Genomic DNA, 14,626 nt, shown 5'->3' on the forward strand with positions numbered 1-14,626 from the left:
TGGTGTCTGTGACGTCCGAGCGGGTCCAGCGCTGGGTGAGGGCGCGGGCTAAAGGAGCCTCCACTGCTCACGTGTGGGTGGGCCTGCTCCACTCCTATGGCGTGGGCTGGTACTGGGTCTGTGGACAGACCGTCTGCTACAGAAACTGGACCCAAGGGCACGAGCAAGAGGACTCCTTCCAACAAAGAGTCGGGGCAGTGGAGTCTGGAGGGGGGCTGTGGGTCAGCAACCTGACTAAGACCGACAAACTCAACTTCATCTGCACCACTATGGGTGAGTCTGTCTCTGCTCTGTTCTGGACTGAAAGAGAACCTTCAATGGAGGAAATGTGTACTGGGCAATTCCATGCAAAGGTCATCCTTACCATGGAAAAAAAAAGTTGTGAAAACGCAAATAGAACTGTTGTTAAAATCTTCATTTAGGTCTATATTTTATTGTTTGTAAATGATCTGATTGAATTTGATGGAGAATTACACTCTTTTTACATCATAAATATGGTGTGTAACCATACAGAAACAAAATTTTTCACATGGTAATATTATACATATTTAAAAAGTGGATAAATGGACTCAAGGTTCAAACAAATTGTATCCTTTGACAAATTCCAGATTGACAAGGGAATGGTAGAGCAATGTCTATGCTCAGCTTGCCTTTAAGAGCACAACTCCTTACATTTGTAAGGCTTTTGTTTTTAAGTCAGCAAGTTCCATGGCCATGTCACATCCATAACGTTTTATAAGAAAAGTTTATGCTACACATACAGTGTTGATGCGACAATGTCCATAGTGTCTGTGCAAAGCTGATTTATATAAATGTAAAGTGTGGTGAACAAATTGTGCCCCTTTCTTACTTTTAAAACCTTTAATGGTGCGTTATAGATGTGACGTTATGGATGTTACATAATGTGACTTTACAAGACTGGAGACTTTATTTTAATAAACGTCTGTTCTGGTGGCATGTCAGTTTCAACGCATTTCACCTTAGTGTTTACAATTGACATTTCAAAGATTATTAGGTTGATCAAAACCACAGGGAGGCCTTGCCTAAGCATTAGCAAAACAAAACAAACATAATATTAAAATACCTCCAGTGATAAGCCTAGCCATAGCCTATTTTCAAGTGGCCTAATAAAAATCTGAAAATCTGAGCGATTATCTTCCCGTAACTGTCATACTGTTGTTGTACAGTAACTGGATTATCGTGTTAGCTGGTGAAGATGGCTGACTTTGCAGCTGGAGTTAACATAGCAACCTCCTTCTGTTGCAGATCTGTTCAGCCTGCCGCTCACGTCTGCTTAACACAGTTTAATTTTAAATGTGACGCGATATGCCAGCATTTGAAGTGTCAGGTCCTCTGTAGCTAATACCCACAGAGTAACATGAGTAACGGCAGCAATAAACTAGATAGCAATAATATACTAGATACAAAATATGACCGCCTCTCCTGCACATTCTCTTCACAAAAATAAACCACACTTGTCAATTTGTCTCCATCTCCTACTCCTGCAACTCATGTGCATGTAAATGAGTGTGTGCATATGTGAGTTTGCTTTTGTTTATAAGAGTGTGTGTGTGTGTGTGTGTGTGTGTGTGTGTGTGTGTGTCTGTGTGTGCATGTGCGTATGCGTGCCTGTGTGTATTGTGTGTTTGCATGCGCACATGCATATGTGTGCCTGTGTGTGTGTGTTTATGTGTGTGCATTTGTGTGGGTGGGTGTTTGTGCATGTGTGTGTGCTTGCCTGTCTGTATGTGTTTATGTGTGTGTGTGCTTGCCTGTCTGTATGTGTGCGACTGTGTGTGTGTGTGTGTGTGTGTGCATGTACTTTATGTGTGCAAATCACAAATGAGTGGGTATGGGCTAGGTTGATGCGGGCTCTTGAGACTAACATACCATACATTTTGTCATTTTGGGTGCAACGGTTCAGGTAGGGCTAGTCATTTAACCTAGTGCGGTGGGGGAGTGGCCACCAAATTTCATGTTCCCTGGTGTTTCAGTAACCCAGGAATCACTGACCAAAATTGATGACGGTAAAAGAAAAAAAATAATTTATTTTTTATATTTTAAATGACTTGTTGTCCTGATTCTTCCTGTGGATCTTAGTGGGCACTGAGGAAGCAATAATTTCATCGCTAGTTTTTCATGATTACTATTTCAATTGTTTCATATCAAAATTCACTAATGTGTTTTATGTAGTTTGTCGAGGACTGGTTCAGACACGTCACATCCATAACGTGAAACCGTCACATCCATAACGCCAGTTTTTCCTACATAATGCATTAGGAAAATGACGCATAGTTTCAAAAACACTTTTTGTGTTCATTCAAGTCTCCTTCATGCTACATATATCATAGTGTCGGCAGTTTCCTTTAAAATTCACAGAGTTTGTAGAAAACCTGTAATCTCTCACAAAAGTGTGTCTATTTCATGTCACATCCATAACGCTGATAAAATGTCTTGTATTCTTAGGATGAAAATGATTATATGAAATTTGAGGATTTCTCAGTATTCAGAGGACAGAGGTTACATTAAAAGTTATGCAAATTAATTCACTGATACTAATGTTGCCCCCACTCTAAGGCATTTTGTTTACCAATATGAGTCCAATTGTCACATCCATAACGCTGGAACTGCCCAGTTACATTGTGTAGCTTTAACTTCAGTCTAATTGTGTGTGTGTGTGTGTGTGTGTGTGTGTGTGTGTGTTCACGTCCTCTTACAGAGCAGTGTGGCTGAATCCTCCTCAGTCCAGAGCAGCCTTGGAGAAACTTCTCAGGGTCCCACTCATTTAATCATCCCTATTCATTCACTTATGTTACCCATCATCATTTTAATCATACACAACTACACAACTACTCTCACATTCACTACATATGTTACTATTACCATCATACACCACTCATTTAATCATACACAACTACACAACTACTCTCACATTCACTACATATATTACTATTACCATCATACACCACTCATTTAATCATACACAACTACACAACTACTCTCACATTCACTACATATATTACTATTACCATCATACACCACTCATTTAATCATACACAACTACACTACTCTCACACTCACTACATATGTTACTATTACATTATATTTACTCTTCCAGTGTGATAATAAGTCAATAAATTGATATAGTTTAATACTGTAATTTTAATGTGTTGTGTTTGTTAGCAATTATATCATGTTTTGACAGGACAAAAGTACAGTTTGTCAACTTTTAAAGTGTAATTCTGTGCTGAATGTTAGCTGTTCCTGACATGGCTATTTCTGATTAGTATGATTTCTGATATGTAGAATCTACAGATGGGCTACTATGCTACTATATAATAAAAATGAATTTGATCAGCATGATGGTTGGTCTATTTTCTTGTGCATGCTGTGTTTATAACAACCAAGGGTCTATTTGTGGATGATAACAGGTGTACATTTTCATTTGGGACCCAATGAAACATTTTGGGATAAAACTGTATCCCAAACTGTAAAAAAGTATTTTTTCATAGTCAGAGCCATACATCATTTGAGAAACAGGAATACAGTTGAACTAAAGGAACATGGTTAAGTCACAGGGACACAGTTGAACTAAAGGAACATGGTTAAGTCACAGGAACACAGTTGAACTAAAGGAACATGGTTAAGTCACAGGAACACAGTTGAACTAAAGGAACATGGTTAAGTCACAGGGACACAGTTGAACTAAACAAGACAATAATATAAATGCATAACACGATTGCATATAATTACACAGAGGCTCCCTGAGCAGTGAGGGTGAGTCACAGACAGTACACCCTCTAGCGCCACCAGCTGGTGGAAGTAGAAACTGCAGAGGCTCTCCCTGAAGTAGAGAGAGCACAGATTCCACCCATCAAAGTGTCCCCACTGACAGAAGTCCCCACGCAGAATCTGCTGCACTACAAATGGCTCAAGAGCAGCTCCAGCAGGTCCACTGAGAGAAGGCTCAGGACAATAATTATGAAGTGGATTATGTAATTCCACATACCGGTACAAAGATTAAGTTAACATGCATCTACTGCAGCCTGACCATGCCACTTTACATGTTATATTTCGTGATTGTATAGCACCCTGAGGAGGCTGCGGTCCTTCAATGTGTGCAGCAAGCTCCTCAGGATGTTCTATCAGTCTGTTGTGGCCAGCGCCCTCTTCTATGCAGTAATGTGCTGGGGAGGAAGCACAAAGAAGAAGGATGCTGGGCGACTTGACAGGCTGGTAAGGAAGGCTGGCTCTGTAGTGGGAGCTGAACTGGAGTGCATCACTTCAATATCTGACAAAAGGACCCTAAACAAACTGATCAACATCTTGGACAATGAATGTCATCCACTCTACAGCACAATCAAAAACCAAAAGAGCTTGATCAGCTGGAGACTTCGCTCACTGCCATGCACAACTGAAAGGCTGAGGAAGTCATTTGTTCCTAGGGCCATTGAACTGTACAATGCCTCACTAAAGGGAAGAGGAGAGATAGACTTCTCTGCTTAGTCTGTCTGCCTCTCCACCCTCTCCATGTCCATGTTTTTTTGAGTACTGACTGCCCACTACTGCTTACTACTGTTTTACTACTGTTCTACTACTGTTCTACTATTGTACACAGCCTAATGTTTTCTCTACTGTTTTACTGCTACACTGTTTTTTTCATGCTATATTAGCACACATGATCAATGGCTGCGGTAAGGCTTCTGATACAATACTGAATGAATGAATGGCTATAACCCTATTACCTCAACCTGTCTTTGCACTGAAATAGTTTTTTATTTTACCTTGTCTACATTACGCTTTACTCCCCTATTTGTCTATATTATTTATGCTGGTCTCTAGACCTTACTCTTGCACTGTTGGACTACTTTTTGCACCTTCACCATGACACTCACTCACTCTCTTGAGCACCTTGCCAGGCACACATAACTAAGGACTATGGCTGGACTACTGTTTGCACATTGGACTTTCTTAATTTAACTTATATAGTGTATTTAGTTTTTGGCTGGACTACTGTTTGCACCTTCACCATGACACTCACTCCCTTTAGCACATCACCAGTCCTGGCCCTGTCACTACAAGCGTCTTATGCTTGATCACCCTCAAACACATTGGACTTTCTTAATTTATATAATAATAAAGTTCCCTTGGCTTTTGGAAATAAAATAGCCGCACATCATCACATACCCTAGAGATTAGCATTGTTCTGCCTCCCAGGCAGTTTTGAAGTTTGGGTGTTTTAGCGCCCCCCTGTTTGGTATTGTGGTCAAATGTGGTAATGCAGCAGGAAGTTAAGATTTAGGGAAAAAGCAAACAGGAGGTAGTTTTAACACATGTTCCTGCCAGTTAATAAAGAGGTCAGCAGATCATGGAGCGGTCTTCTCATCCGTCACCATCTGTTTGTTTTGAGCCATAGAAAGCATCGTCTGTAAGTGAAAATGTGTTATCTACAAGGATATCTTTCAGTTTTGATGTATATTGATGGAAATTTTTATGTTGCTAGATTAATATCTAGATATTGTTTAGTCACCATTGCTCAGCATAGGATATGCTCATTGTATCATGTATCCAGGATATTGAAGATACCTGCACTTTATTTTTATTATAATTCATGTAAGTTTGGCTCAATATTCATTCTTTAGTAATTATATAAGAAATTCATTCGGCTTTATCGCCTGTATTATTTCAGTTTTACACCTTGTCTGACAACAAAGAGTCTTCAGTAAACTTGGAGCTTGAGACGCTACATCCTGACTCTCGCGTTATCATTCAGGGAGTTTGGCTGGCTGTCTAATTTTGGTTATGCACACCATTAGGAGGGCAGTACAGTAAAGACGAGTGAGCAGCCGGTTCAACACCAACTACAGTGACAGATCAGGACAGAAGGAAAAACACACATCATGGCAACAAGTAAGGATTATGACAACATATCTCATGTCAGTAGCAGAGCCAGCGTGCGCACAAACGCATCTTCAGCCAGTGCAGCAGCCAAGGCCCGTGCAAAGGCAGAAGCAGCGCGCGTACGCGCATCATACGCGCATCATACGCAGAGAAGGAAGCTAAATTAAAAGTTGAGTTGGCTGAGAATGAATCAAAGCTAAAATTGGAGCAGGCAAAGGCAGATCTTGAAAAAGCAAAACTTGATGCTGAACTGGAGACTTTGGCACACCAGCGAGAAGCAGCAGCTGCCAGCAGGCAGGCAGATGTCTTGGAGGCTGCTGAAGAACAGGTTAAAGCTCCAGACAATACCCATGGCAGTGCGAGATCATTAAGGTCAGAGATAGAGGGTCGCACAAGTACATATGTAAGAGAACAGAATGAGTTACATCAATCCTCAGACCACGATGACCATGCACCTTCAGCCAGTCAAGCTAACATAACCTTAGTTTCATGGGGCACTCCAACTGGTTCTCCTGCAGTAGAGCCCTCTCCCCAAAATGCTGCCATCTCACATGAAGTGCCCGTTCAGCCTCCCAACGTGACACCTTCTATGCCACCCCTTCCTGCTAAAACGACTGATCGAAATGAAGGTGAGTCACGCTCTAAACAACAGCTACATAAGATGGCCCATTCAGCTCAAGCCTACAGCTCTCTTCGCCATACTTACCACAACACAACCCCTTCAGCTCAATTCTACTCACCTCATCGTCTTACTGGCCGCAATTTAACCCCTTCAGCTCAACAACACACCTCTCATCACCATACTTACCACAAGATGAACCCTTCAGCTCGACCCTACGTCCCTCACCAGCATACCAACCCTGCTGAACAGCATAAGACACCTGGAATGACAGACTTTGTGAAGTACTTAGCACGTCGCGAGCTAGTGACTACCGGTCTCACCCAGTTCGACGATCGCCCTGAGAGTTTTAGGGCGTGGCAGTCTTCCTTTGACAACACCATCAGAGGTCTCGGCCTTTCAGCCAGCGAAGAATTGGACCTCTTGACTAAGTGGCTGGGCAAGGAGTCATCCTGCCATGTCCGTACAATTCGTCAGGTGCATGTCAACGATCCCAATGCAGCACTGAGCAACGCATGGAATAGGCTGATGAAGTTATATGCAGCGCCTGAGGTACTGGAAAAGTCTCTTTTCAAGAAACTGGATGCGTTCCCTAAGATCGCCAGTAAGGACTACGTCAAACTAAGGGAGCTCGGAGACCTCCTTATGGAGTTTCTATCCGCGAAAGAGGACGGATACCTACCTGGGTTGGCCTTCCTGGATACCTCTCGGGGCATCAGCCCTATAGTAGAGAAACTTCCACATGCCCTACAGGAGAAATGGATAACACGAGGCTCTAGGTTCAAAGACGAATATGACGGGTGCTTTCCCCCATTCTCCTTCTTCGCGGAATTTGTCTACTACGAAGCAGAAACTAGGAACGACCCAAGTTTTGCTATTCCCAACAGTAGTAGTACTTCCTGTGAAAGATAAGACAGGCTATCGGAGCGGAAAAGTGCCAGTATCAGTCCACAAAACCGATGTTGCTGCAGAGACTGAGTCCGACGTCTCCTCAAAGCAGGCTGAGAACCCTGGCAAGAACTGTCCAATCCATCATAAGCCACACCCATTGAAGAAATGCCGTGGATTCAGAGCCAAGACACTCGAATAAAGGAAGTTATTCCTCCGTGAAAATGGGATATGCTACAGATGCTGTGCATCAACATCTGTCCAAAGACTGTAAAGTCACTCTCAAATGCAGCGAGTGTGAAAGTATCGCAGCCATGCACCCTGGTCCGGCACCTCAGACACCCAAAGTTGCAGCTCCTACTTCTACGCCAGAGAAAAAAGAGGAAGGAGAAGAACTCGTGTCTGTGCCTACAGTCACATCACGCTGCACTGAGATTTGCGGTGAAGGGCAGCCACCAATGTCCTGTTCGAAAATATGCTTGGTCCGTGTATTTCCCAAAGGCAGTGCGACAAGGCCATCAACATGTATGCCATACATGACGACCAGAGCAACCGCTCATTGGTAAGGCCTGAATTCTTTGACCTATTCAATGTCAAGAGCAACTCCTCTTTCTATTCATTGAAAACGTGTGCTGGCATCATGGAAATGTCTGGACGCAAGGCAGAAGGCTTCGAGATAGAGTCTGTGAATGGAGGAGTTACCCTTGCTTTGCCACCGCTGATAGAATGCGACCAAGTACCCACCAATAGGTCAGAAATTCCGACGCCAAAGGTAGCTCTGTTCCATCCACAGGTCCGCGGCAAGGCACATCCCTGAGCTCGATCCAAACGCACAAATCCTTCTCTTGCTAGGAAGAGACATCATAAGAGCACACAAGGTGCGCCAGCAGATTAATGGTCCACATGATTCCCCTTTGCTCAGAGATTGGATTTAGGCTGGACGGTAGTTGGAGAAGTGTGCCTTGGGCACGCCCACAAGTCTAGGGTGAGGGCCTTCAAGACCCACGTTTTGGAGAAAGGACGCCCCTCCTTCTTGTCCCCTTGCAACAACTTCATCGACCTGAAAGAGAAAGTGTGCCACGGCGGGGAGCAACCAAGCAGTCTCACCAACACCCGCCAGTCCAGTCCAGAAAGAGTTACAGAGCATCGGTTGGGTCAGAACCTGTTCCAAACAACAGAAAACGACAATAAGGTTGCTCAATCCATCGAAGACGTAGCCTTTCTAAAGATCACTCAGAGGTGTACAGAGATGACAAGAACAACTGGGTTGCCCCATTACCCTTCAAGGTCCCACGAAGGCGACTCCCAAACAATCGAAAGCAGGCACTCAATTGCCTTTCCTCACTTTGTCAGACCTTGAACAGGAAACCTGTGATGAAACAGCAGTTCTTCGACTTCATGAGGAAGGTGTTTGAGGACGATCATGCCGAACCAGCCCCTCCCCTGATGCAAGACGAAGAGTGCTGGTACCTCCCGACATTTGGAGTCTATCACCCTCGAAAGCCTGATCAAATTCGAGTGGTTTTCGACTCCAGTGCTCAGGAAGGTGGCATCTCCCTCAAAAACGTGCTGTTGACAGGCCCAGACCTTAACAATAGCCTGCTGGGAGTTCTTATCCGCTTCCGAAAGGAGCAAGTGGCAATCATGGCGGACATCCAGAAAATGTTCCACTGCTTTCTAGTCAGAGAGGACCACCGGAACTTCTTGAGGTTCTTGTGGTTCAGGGATAACGACCCGGCAAAAGACATCATCGAGTACCGGATGAAGGTGCATGTTTTTGGCAATAGTCCTTTGCCCTCCATCGCCATCTATGGGCTGAGGCTTGCCGCCAAAGAGGGTGAACGTGAACATGGCGCAGACACACAAAGGTTCATAGAGAGACACTTCTATGTGGACGACGGGCTAATGTCCTTGCCCACTAACACAGAGGCCATCAGCCTTCTCAAGAGGACGCAAAAGCATCTCTCGCGGAGTCAAACCTTCTGCTCCACAAAATCGTCTCCAACAGCCCAGCTGTGATGAAGGCCTTCCCACCAGAGGATCATGCTGTAAGCATACAGGATCTAGACCTGAGTGAGGAGAGCACAGTTTTACAGCGAAGTCTTGGGTTGTGCTGGGAGATAGCTAGCGATGCATTTACCTTCCAAGTGTCCATGGGTGACAAGCCGTTCACCCGGCGTGGTGTCCTCTCCACCATCAACAGTGTCTTTGATCCACTTGAGGTATCAAGCTTCCACACACAGGTCCAAGCGCAATCCCTCACAACAGATCGGTTCAAGCGCTTTTCAACTTGGGACTCACTAGTGAGAGCTGTCGCCTTGCTCATCCACATAGTCCGATGTCACAAGTCTAAGGACTATGCCAAAGGATGTAAAGGCTGGCATTGGTGCGAACAACCCCGCACACCCGATGAGCGTTCACAAGCCTTGAATATCATCATGCAAGCAGTCCAAAGAGAAGCTTTCCCAGCAGAGTTCTCTGCTCTGACGGATGGCGATGCTCTACCCACCAGCAGCCCACTCTTAAGGCTCAGTCCAGTGGTGGAAGAAGGCCTCATGAGAATTGGAGGCAGGCTCGCACATGTGCCATTGGAACATGCTGAAAAGAACCCCCTTGTTCTACCTAAGTGCAACCATGTTTCTGCCCTGTTAGTGTCCTACCACCACAAGCAGGTGAAACATCAGGGGCGCCATTTCACTCAAGGTGCCGTAAGGTCTTCAGGCCTGTGGATCATCGGATGCAAAAGGCTCATCAGCTCCATCATTCATGGGTGCATCACCTGTCGGAAGCTACGAGGAAAGATGGAAGAGCAAACCATGGCAGATCTGCCACCTGAGCGCCTCAGCACATCTCCACCCTTCAGCTATGTTGGGCTGGATGTTTTCGGGCCGTGGAAGGTTATTGCGAGGCGCACCAGAGGCGGGCATGCTGAAAGTAAACGATGGGCGATACTGGTTACCTGCATGAGCACTAGAGCAGTGCATATCGAGGTAGTCGAGTCCATGGACACCTCTAGTTGCATCAACGCCCTGAGGCGATTTTTTGCAATCCGTGGACCTGCAAAGCAACTAAGGTCTGATTGCGGGACAAATTTCATCGCCGCTAGCAAGGAACTCGGACTGACAAAACAACAACAAGGACCCAGTATCCAGAGATACCTGAGTGACCAAGGTTGCTCTTGGGAGTTCAATCCCCCCTACTCGTCGCACATGGGAGGCTCTTGGGAGCGGATGATTGGAGTAGCCCAACGGATCTTCGACTCCATACTGCTACAGGAGCACGTCCATCTCTCCCATGAGGTCCTATGCACTTTCATGTGGGAAGTGTCTGCGATCATCAACACCAGACCCCTTACTCCGGTGTCTACCGATCCAGACGCTCCTTTCCTGTTGACTCCCGCAATGCTGCTCACACAAAAGGGTGCTGTGCCTCCTCCACCTGGTGACTTCTCAGATAAAGATCTCCACTATAGCCAATGGAGACAGGTGCAAGCGTTCGCGAGCAAGTTCTGGACCCGATGGAGACGGGTGTACCTCCCTACGCTACAGAGCCGTCGCAAGTGGGTTGGGGAACACCGTAACCTGCAACAAGGCGACGTAGTGCTGTTAAAAGACAGCCAAGCTGCAAGAAACGAGTGGCCCCTGGCACTAGTGACAGCGACCTACCCAAGCCAGGATGGAAAGGTGCGGAAGGTCGAAGTGAAGACTACAGCGCAAGGGATACCAAAGACATTCCTGAGACCAGTCTCTGCAATTATTCTTCTTCCCAAAGAGGACTAAGCGTGTAGATAGTATAAATGTTAGTGGCATCACAGACGCCAGGCGGGGAGTGTTCTGCCTCCCAGGCAGTTTTGAAGTTTGGGCGTTCTAGCGCCCCCCCTGTTTGGTATTGTGGTCAAATGTGGTATTGCAGCAGGAAGTTAAAATTTAGGGAAAAAGCAAACAGGAGGTAGTTTTGATCCACGCTGCAGGCTGGCTCCGTCCTGCTGGGCCCAGTAGGTGGCCATGGGCGAGCTGTCGAGCCGCCGTTGGCAGGAAACTCATCATCGCCAGGGCATCAGTCGCGCAGCTTTCTCCTCCCGTCCAGTAGGGTCGGCATCCCACTTCTGACACCAATGTAACAAACTGCACAGTTGTCTAAGAATGGCTTTTATTGGTTACGCACTCAAAACACACAAACGATAATGCCAGGCCAGACCTGGCCCTTATGTTCCAGCACTAAACATCTATGTGAGGGCTGTATCTACAACACACAATAGTTAGACCCGGTTATGAACACTGTTATCAACTATAAACATAAACACGGCGCCAGGACGCTAATAACATTGGTAACTTGCATGGTTAACATTAACATTCAACATAACACATCAACCGAACAGCATTATGGGGAGCACAGTCATGAACAGCTAGGCTCAGATCATTACATTATAATTCATGTAAGTTTGGCTCAATATTCATTCTTTAGTAATATATAAAATATATAAGAAATTAATTGGGCTTTATCTCTGTATTATTTCAGTTTTACACCTTGTCTGACAACAAAGAGTCTTCAGTAAACTTGGGCTTGAGGCGCTACATCCTGACTCTCAAGTTATCATTCAGGGAGTTTGGCTGGCTGTCTAATTTTGGTTATGTACACCATTAGGAGGGCAGTATACTTCAGTTAGTCTATTAGCTGGTTTGATTTGCATTGAGCTCAATATACATAAAAATAAAACCATGCCAATTAGAGTGTTGTGCATTAGATTGTGTGTGTGAGTTTGTGGGCTTGAGTTCATGTATGCGTGTGTGTGTGTGTGTGTGAGAGTGTGTGTGTAAGCAGCGGGTCCAGGATGGAGGGCATCACCCAGCCTCTGTCCCGTTGGTGGGCACCCTGCGCCCGCAGCGCCCAGATCACCGTGGGCAACCCCACACACAGCCCGGGGATCTCCACCACCACCGTATTACTGATGCTCATGTGCTTGCTGCCATGGAGACAGTTCTCACTTTAGAACAGGGAGCCCATCTCCCAGTTGTACAGAGCTGTGTGGCACAGCATCCTGGGAAGTGACATATTGTGCTGAAGTTGGGCCATATGAATACTTATTATGACCCCGGCCTTAAGCGGTGGTCATATAGGTTTAGTCAGATTTTTTTTTTTTTTTTTTTTTTCATGTCCAAATTTCCGTCAATGATTCCCGGGACACTGAAAGACCGGGGTAGACAAAACTTGGTGGGCATGTAACCCCATATGGATAGCATGGAACCATCGTTTTTCGTTTTGATCTGTAGCCCCATCGCTGGACTGCACCCCCGAAAGGAGGGTAGGGCAGACACAGTTTTCTGTGAATATCTCGAGAACCGTAAGCTTTAGGAGGACCACCTTTTTTGTATGTTGATCTCAAGGGGCCATGTCAACCCATTCCATAACCACTAATTTCATGTATAAGCCACCTAGTTAAACACAAAAAGTAAAAAATGAGGTGTTGTAATTGTAGGTATCTGTGACCTAACATAGTCAAAACTGCACGAAATTGGAAGTGTAGGATCATTTTGACACCTTCTGAATGCACGCCAAGTTTAGTGGAATTTTGTTCATGGGGGCCACACAATAAATTAATTTATATTACTATACACCAACTGGCCTGTACGGCTAGTCTGGCTTTCATCAGACCAAGCTCAATCTTTTAAGAAATCAAAAATAAATAGCCTAGTCACCCAGCCTAGTCCATAGGCACCCGATATTGTTTAATTTTCCGATTGAGATATACACGCCTGGCTATTCTAAATGCAAAAATGCATCAGGGAGTTATGACAAAACGGTAACTAACAAACTAGATCCTAATAGAAAGTTGTTAGCTTCCTAAGCTACAGGTAGGATTATAAGGTAGGCCTAATGACAACATAAATTGTCAATAGGCTATGCTGGCTACTAATAAATAAAATCTCCTTTGAAACCAATGGCTTACGCCTTACAGTATCAAGCGGACTTAAACTGTCATATCGTATTTAAAAGTTGTAATAACATTCACGCAGCTCCATGAGTCAAGGAAAGCGAATGAAGTAGCCACTTCTAAATGGGACCCACTACACAGTAGCTTAAGGTGTTTTGCTAAAGCAGCCATAATGAAATGAAGGTGTCATTGTTTGATACTTCACACACGTGCTTTTAATTTCACAGACTACAACTACCAAGCTGTAATCAAAGCACATCGATTCCCCTCTCACACCCTGCACGCACTTAAAACAAAATAAACAGGCGCCTCAGTCTCACGCATGTATAGGCAAAACTGTATCAGACCGGGTGTAACGTTGGTAAATCTTCCATTGCACAGAATGATTTTGTAGCACGTGCAATAAATGACAGTCGAAAGATACAAACAGTGCTGCTATACATTTGTTTGGTATAACCGCATTTATAGTTTTCTACAAATGCAATAAATCAAATGCCTCCATCACTCAACCAACGCTTAACGGTAACATTACCTAGGTCCTTATTGATATTACAAGATTAACGCATTCCTGCAGTAAAACCAAGCATGTCCGATAAACATCCTGAGATTTATTTCGCTTCAAGAAGAAATGGGAATTACACTTCATGTGAACATCGTCCCTATCCTTATTAGATGTTAAATGCGGTAAATTACAGTCCTTGTATGAAGCGCCCATTGTTTTTTCCAACCCACTTTTAACTTCCAACAAAATTACGCCTCACTGCAACGATGCGCCATCTAGTGGACAAACGATAAACGACCAATACTGAAAATGCAGCCATGATGATGATGATGAATATTTATTTTGGCTTTCTTTTTAATCCTACTGATTTTCATTTTTTACCGGGGGCAAATCACAAATGAGTGATTATGAGCCAGGTTGATGTGGGCCCTTGAGACCAACATACCATAAAAGATTCACAGAGAACTGTGTTCGCCCTACCCTCCTTCTTCGGGGGTCCAGTCCAGCTGGGGGCTGCAGATGAAAAACTAAAAATGACGGTTCCATGCTATCCATGTGGGGTACATGCCCACCAAGTTTTGTGTACCCGGTCTTTCAGTGTCCCGGAATCCTTGTTGGTGTACGCCACTAAATGTACACATAAATTATTTTATTGTAAGGCCCCCCATGAACGAAAGTACACAAAACTTGGCATGCATTCAGAGGGTGTCATAATGATCCTACACTTTTAATTTCGTGCAGTTTTGACCTTGTCAGCCAGAGATATTGAGATGAAAACACCTAA

General features: G+C 44.6%; 1 pseudogene; it reads left to right on the forward strand.

The window, feature by feature from the left end:
• Positions 1–2,778, forward strand: part of LOC125289556 — a 21,591-nt pseudogene extending 18,813 nt beyond the window's left edge.
• The last annotated feature ends 11,848 nt before the right edge of the window (positions 2,779–14,626 follow it).

This window comes from Alosa alosa, chromosome 24 (genome assembly GCF_017589495.1).
Source record: "Alosa alosa isolate M-15738 ecotype Scorff River chromosome 24, AALO_Geno_1.1, whole genome shotgun sequence".
NCBI lineage: Eukaryota > Metazoa > Chordata > Actinopteri > Clupeiformes > Clupeidae > Alosa > Alosa alosa.